Genomic DNA, 7,601 nt, shown 5'->3' with positions numbered 1-7,601 from the left:
TATCCAAACACACTTGGTGCCAGGGAGACATCTCTTCATTATATCCAAACACACTGGTGACCAGGAGGCATCTCTTCATTATATACAAACACACTGGTGACCAGGAGGCATCTCTCATATATACCAAACAACACTGGTGACCAGGAGACATCTCTCATGATATCCAAACCACATGGACCAGAGGCATCTCTTCAAGATATAACAAAACACACTGGTGACCAGGGAGGCATCCTTCTTCATTAATACAAAACACACTGTGACCAGGGAGACATCTCTTTCAGTATATACCAACACACTGGTGACCAGGAGACATCTCTTCATTATAACCAAACACACTGGTGGTCGGGGAGACATCTCTTCATTATATCCAAACACATGGTGGACCAGGAGGCATCCTTTATTATATACCAAAACACTGGTCGTCCAGGGAGCATCTCTTCCATATATACGAAACACCATGTGACCAGCGGAGCATCTCTTCATTATATACAAACACACTGTTCAGGAGCATCTTCTTCATATATACAAACACACTGGTGATCACAGGAGCAATCTCTTCATATATACAAACAACTGTGTCCAGGAGCCATCTCGTTTATTATATACAAACCACACTGGTACAGGAGCATCTATTTGTATTGAACGATCCCACGCAACTCTGCCTGACTTCTCTACAATACAACTACGATTGACAATACATATACCGCATTACAATACCAATACAATACATTACAATACAATTTACAGACAGTTACAAACATACAATACAATACATTTACAATACCAATCTAGTTACTAGATCGTATGTAATGTATTGGTAATTGTACTTGTATGTAATGTATTGTAATTACTAGATTCAGAGTACATTACAATACAATACAATACAGTACAATACAATACAGTACATTACAATACAATACAGTACATTACAATACAATACAGTACATTACAATACAGTATATTACAATACAATACAGTACATTACAATACAATCTAGTACATTACAATACAATCTAGTACATTACAATACAATCTAGTACATTACAATACAATCTAGTACATTACAATACAATACATTACAATGAAATACAATACAACTTTGTCCGTTAGTTACAGCAAACAACAACAATGTGTCTTCTGCTCCAAAAAAAAGATATGTATATRTTWATTTTTTCTCCCAATTTCATGGTATCCAATTGGTATTTATAGTCTTGTCCCATCAATGCAACTCCAGTACGGACTCAGGTGAGGCAAAGGTCGAGAGCTGTGCGTCCTCCGAAACACGACCCAGCCAAGCCGCACTCCTTCTTGACACAATGCCAGCTTAACCCGGAAGCCAGAAGCACCAATTTGTCGGAAGAAACACCGTAAACCTGGCGCAGTGTCTGCGTGCATGCGCCTGACCCGCCACAGGAGTCACTAGAGCGCGATGGGACAAGGAAATCTTGGCCTGCCAAACCCTCTCCTAACCCGGACGACGCTRGGCCAATTGTGCGCTGCCTCATGGTTCTCCCAGTCACTGCCAGCTGTGACACAGCCTGGGATCGAACCCGGGTCTGTAGTGATGCCTCAAGCACTACGATTTTCCTTACGAAGGATCTGACAATTAACTTAGCCATAAGATGCTTTTGGGAAACCGGGCCCTGGATAAGAACATCTGACAAATGACTAAAGTGTCAAATATAAATGTTTTACAAACAGATTTCATATTAATTGATATAAAACATGTATATTTATGTCATAAATGTATCATTTATACAGTTCTTTATTAAAAATGTAGTTATTTGTTACATTTGACTGTGTTAAACATAGCAGTTATTTTTATTTTTCTGAGTGAGGCAGCTATATATTATTACTGTATACAACCTGGCAGAACTACTTATTTATCTGATAGTGAGGAAGATATCTCGAATTTAGCAACAAAAAAAACRTGAATATTTGTCTCTCTGAAATTAAACCATCAAGTGATAGGTGTTAAACAAATACATGTCTGTCTTTGAACAACCCCATAATTAGACAGCGAAAAAACACACCCATTTCTTTCATATTTTCTTTAAACTATAAAAGGTAATTTACCAACATTTCTGAAAGTGGATATATAGCGTTTTGAAATGAAACTCTTCTTATGTTTCCCATCTGAGYTCAGAGKAGATGAGAGAYRTAATGTTTGTCTCTGTTCTGTTGAAGATCAATCAAGCAGGAGAGACCAGCCTCCCCTGTACCCAGCTGTGTGTCCATGAAGAGTGACAAGTCTATGGGTACACCTATAGTGTTCAGAGAGGGAGACTTTTCTACTGGACAAAGGTAAGAAGAACTCATGGGTCATGGTCAGTGAGTTAAACAACACTGTCTCTWGTCATTTCTCCTCTCCCATTTTACCAATTATTTTTGTTGTTTTCAAAATCCATAGGCTAATCATTTTCTTCAATTTTCATGTAAATACAACATTCCCTCCCTGTGTGTGTGTGTGTGTGTGTGTGTATGTGTGTGTGCGCACTCCTTAGATGTTTTGTCCACAGAAACCAACAGGAGAGATCAGAGTCAGAGATTCTCAGTGGTCAGTCTTCCCAGAGTCATCAAACAGACCTGGCCTCCATATTCAGTGTATGTGGTCCTGTTACCCTCAAGTAAAGTTGATCTGTCAATCATTCATTAATGTGTTAATGAGAAAGCATTTCTTTTCTTTGCTTAAAGTGTATTACTTTATTTATTCAGGTGCTTGAAGAGAATATTATGAATTGTGAAGAACGAGCTGAAGATGTTCAAGAGGATTCTAGTCCAGAACTCCCAAACAGGCTTTGAGAGTCAGAAAGCAGGATAAGGAAGTTGGTGGATGCTGAAGATGAGAAGCAGGAGAGCAGTTTGCAGAGAGGGGCCTCTGAAGATCACACTGCACGTCCCTGAGGAGAAAAATGAACCAGAAGGAGCTGCTGACACCACTGGAGAAAAGTAAAGAACTGTCTGCCTTCATGTTGAATCTTTTATAAACAAACATTTAAAAGCAGTAGGAAAGTACAGCTAAAGTAGCCGTGTAACTCATGATATTAGAGAGAGAGAAGAAGAGGAGAGAGAGAGAGAATACGAGAGAAGAAAGAGAGGGAGAAGAGAGAGAAGAGAGATGCATGCAGCAGTAAATTCTGCAAAAAATATCCTCCGTTACAACGTAGAACCACCAAAATAATGCATGCAGAGAGAATTCATGCATACCCACTAATTATCAAAATCCAGAAAAGAGCCTTAATCTACAATCACCCTAAAAGGAAGTCAGATTCCCATAACTTCCATAACCTAAAGCCATCAACCTACAGAGAGTATGACCTGGAGAAGATCCCCTAAGTCAAGCTGTGCCTAAGGGCTCTGTCTCACAAACACAAACACACCCCACAGTAGCCCCAGGACAACAGCACAATTAGAACCCAACAATTCATGGGAAAACAAAAAATAATTACTTGACACATTTGGAAAGAGATTAACAAGAAAGAAACAGAGCAAAACGTAGAATGCTATTTTGGGCCCTAAACAGAAGTACACAGTGACAGAAATTTACTACTAATAATTATTGATGATTGAATTAATTGAATTGAGAGAGAGAGAGAGAGAGAAGAGAGAAGGAAGAGATGGAGGAAGAGACGAGATGAGAGACGTCGGAGAGAGAGAGGGAGAGACGACGAGAGGAGAGAGGAGAGGTTGAGACAAGAGAGAGAGGAGAGAGAGAGAGGAGAGAGAGAGTTAGAGAGAGAGAGAGAGAGAGAGAGAGAGATAGAGAGAGAGAGAGCGAGAGAGATAGAGGGAGAGAGAGAGAGAGAGAGAGAGAGAGAGAGAGAGAAGAGAGACCTCTTGCTTGTTTGTCTTTCAGGGTTCTGGGAACTGACCTTGACCCCAGTGATTTACTTATTGTCAGGATTGTGTGTGATTGCGTGCACAGGGTTGTGCTGGTCGGACTCAATTATTATAACCAATTGTCTCAGGTGGGTTACAAAGTGGTCTGGGTGTTAGTCACTTTAGTCATGAATGAGGATCTATGGTCTTCACCAGTACTCCCAACATGCTTTTTCACTCTCTAGGACATCTTTGAGGCCGACATAGGGAAGAGAGAATCACTCCAGTGTGTAATGCATTATGAAAATACAGGCAGTTAAGATAATAATTTTACAACCTTATAACACAGTCCATACAAGTACTGTAGGCATTAAAAAAAAAACAAGGAACCGTAATATTTAATATCCTCTCTGTTATTTCTTCATTCAAGATAACTTGCTGTGATTTGCCAACGTGAACTCAAAATCAATCTAAAGAAGAAGTTTGAATGTGTATTTTGAGGGGGATCGCTAAACAAGGAAACCCAACACTTCCTCAATAAGATCTACACAAGAGCCCTACCATTCACAGAGGGTTGGAACAGGAGAGGTCAATAATGAACATGCAAGCTGAGACAGATTGGCAGACAAACAACCAGGAAACAAGCAAAGACCAGGGACTTGCAATCCAAATGTAACGACATCTTCCAAACCCTTAATTGGACAAGACAAACTATCAGGAACTGTGCTGACAAAGGGAGTCGCTGGCATTGGAAAAACAGTTCTCTGTGCAAGAAAGTTCATTCTGGACTGGGCTGAAGTAAAAGCAAATCAGGGATGTCCAATTTGTATTTTCATTCCCTTTCGCGAGCTGAATATGATGGAAGGGGAAAAAACACACTTTGATTGAACTTCTCAATCACTTCTCAAAGGAAACCAAAGATCAAGACTCCCAACTACGACAAGTACAAAGTCTGTTCCATCTTGATGGTCTGATGAGTGCCGACTGGCCTCTAGACTTCCAGAAGAACAAGATCTGTTTGTGACGTTCACCAAGTCAACCTCAGTGGGATGTCTTCTGCTGGGACAAATCTCATCAAGGGAAATCTGCTGTTCCCTCTGCTCTCCTCTGGATAACTACCCGACCTGCAGCAGCCAATCAGATCCCTTTCAGGGCTTGTTGACCAGTGACAGAGGTACGACGGCGTTCAATGACCCACAGAAGGAGGAGTACTTCAGGAAGAGATTTCAGTGATAGGACCTGGCCAGGCAGAATTATCTCACACATTAAAGACATCAAGGAGCCTCCACACATTGTGTCACATTCCCAGTCTTCTGTTGGATTTCTGCAATAGTTCCTTGAACCCATGCTGCAACATAAGAGAGAAAGAGATGCCCAAGACTCTGACTGAGATGTACATTTCACCTTGTGGTTATACCAGACAGAAAGAATGAAAGTATCTTGGGAAAGAAGAGACAGGTCCACACTGGTGAATAAAGAAGCATTCTGTCACTGGGAAAACTGGCTTTTCCAACAGCTTGTGAAGGGCAATCTGATTCTTATTTGAAGAAGACCTGAAAGAGGCGGCCAATTTTGATATCAACGCAAGCCTCAGTGTACTCAGGATTGTGCACACAGCTCTTAAAGAGGAATGTTGCTGTACCAGACAAGGTGTACTGCTTCGTGCATCTGAGCATTCAGGAGTTTCTGGCTGCTGTATATGTGTTTCCTCTCATTCATCAACAACAATAGAGAATTCTAATGGGGAACTTTTTTTTTGCACTGTTCAGAGAACGAAGCCTGAAGTGACTTTCTACAAGAGTGCTGTGGATAAAGCCTTACAAAGCGAGACAGGAAAACCTGGACTTTTCCTCGCTTTCCTTCTGGCCTCTCACTGGAGTCCAAATCAGAAGCCAACTTACGAGGTCTACTGACAAAGACAAGAAGAGCTCACAGAGTCCATGAAGAACAGTCAAGTACATCAAGGAGAAGATCAGGGAGAATCCCTCCCCAGGAAGAGGTGCATCAATTCTGTTCCACTGTCTGAATGAACTGGAATGACCATTCTCTAGATGGAAAGTAGATTCCAAATACCTGAGATCAGGAGTCTCTCTAGAGCCAAACTGCACGCTGCACAGTGGTCAGCTCTGGTCTTTGTGTGTCTGACTTCAGGTAAAAAGAGCTGAAATTGTTGTTCGAACCTGAAGAAATACTCCAGATCAGAGGAAAGGTCTTCTGAGGCGCTGCCCAGTGGTCAAAGCCTCCAGAGCTGCTCTGTGAGTTACATAAAAATGACATTTAAGTACTAAATCATCCAGAAGAAATATTCAGTTTAGAGAAGAATTACTGTATTATTGATAACAATTGAATCAATTGCATTGATGTTGTACTTAGATAGAACAATATTTGACAATACAATTCTTAGGCAGACGGAAGGTAAATCATATATGTTGTTTTTGGGAGAATAAACCAAATGCATCTGCCATTGTCCTTCTACAATCCTGGTGTTAAATTAACAGTGTGTTTGTGAAATCATGATAATCTCTCTTTCAGGCTGTCAGGCTGTGGAGTCAAAAAGAAAGGCTGTGCTTCTCTGGTCTCAGCTCTGAAGTCAAACCCCTCACACCTGAGAGAGCTGGATCTGAGTAACAATGACCTGAAGGATTCAGGAGTGAAGCTGCTCTCTGCTGGACTGGGGAATCCCCACTGTAAACTGGAGACTCTGAGGTCAGTATTCCTGTAGTTGGTCAACAAGTGAGAACTGTTCACCAGATTCACATGTGTTTACCAATCACACATAGTCCACACCATATGTGTTTGGACAGTGAAGCGTACAGTTTTCAAATTGATTCTATACTCCAGCAATTTAGATTTGAGATAAAACGTTTTATATTAGGTGACAGTACAGAATGTCACCTTTTATTTGAGGTTAATGGTGAGAGGTTAGTATGTTTTGTTGTAGCCTCTGTAACTCTCTCTCTCATTATTATTAATGATTCATTCATAATTTTTCTTAATCATAGCAGTCACAAGCTTGATGAAGTCTTTGTCGGTAAAGAATATGGGACCAAATACTGAACTTTTAACTACTTGAATACACTGTAAGTGAATTGGTCAGAATACTTATGACTTCTTCAAATGGGGGGACTAGATATATAGAGTGCTTTCATTTTTCTAAATGGTGAAAAAGACATGTATAAAAATTCCCGAAAATAATAGGTGACATTATATACTGGTACCTCATATAAAACATCCACATTGCTGGAGTACAGAGCGACATTTAAAATGTTATCTTCACTGTCAAAATAGATGGTGTAACTGTATACTCAATACAATATAAATCTGATACCTCACTGTCTGTCTTTTGACTGATACTGCTTTTTTTTTTTTTTTTTCAATTTAAAGTTTTATTAAGTTTTCAAACAACCAACCAAACACATTCCACATTCACAGATGTGACAGACTTAAAAAAAATTATAATAATAATAAAAAAATTATAAAAAAATGTTATATATATATATATATACATATATACATACCTACATATACATACATACACACATACACACAAATAATAATTATAACAAAATTTAAAATGTAGAACTTGCAGCAGCACTATCAAGGTTCTTATTTGCTATTTCCAGCCTTAGCTGAGATGACGAGCCAATGATTCGTTTTTAGATTTTACAGCACCTTACACAACACGCATCTGCTCACCTCCCCGATCCCCCCATTCACTCTGTCCAATTTGAGATATAGTGGAGTAGTGGAGACCAGAGTCTATCAAACTTGGGCTGTCTCTT

The 7,601-nt window shown here is 39.8% G+C and overlaps 1 protein-coding gene and 1 pseudogene across 1 annotated transcript in view; one reads left to right on the top strand and one right to left on the bottom strand.

The window, feature by feature from the left end:
• Positions 1-6,556, top strand: part of LOC139026498 (NLR family CARD domain-containing protein 3-like) — a 43,754-nt pseudogene extending 37,198 nt beyond the window's left edge.
• Positions 1-7,601, bottom strand: part of LOC139026499 (ribonuclease inhibitor-like) — a 152,489-nt gene that overhangs the window by 70,183 nt on the left and 74,705 nt on the right. The gene's annotated exons all lie outside the window — the stretch shown is intronic.

Source organism: Salvelinus sp. IW2-2015, unplaced genomic scaffold, assembly GCF_002910315.2.
Source record: "Salvelinus sp. IW2-2015 unplaced genomic scaffold, ASM291031v2 Un_scaffold4933, whole genome shotgun sequence".
Lineage (NCBI taxonomy): Eukaryota > Metazoa > Chordata > Actinopteri > Salmoniformes > Salmonidae > Salvelinus > Salvelinus sp. IW2-2015.
This window is presented reverse-complemented; position numbering and strand designations above follow the sequence as displayed.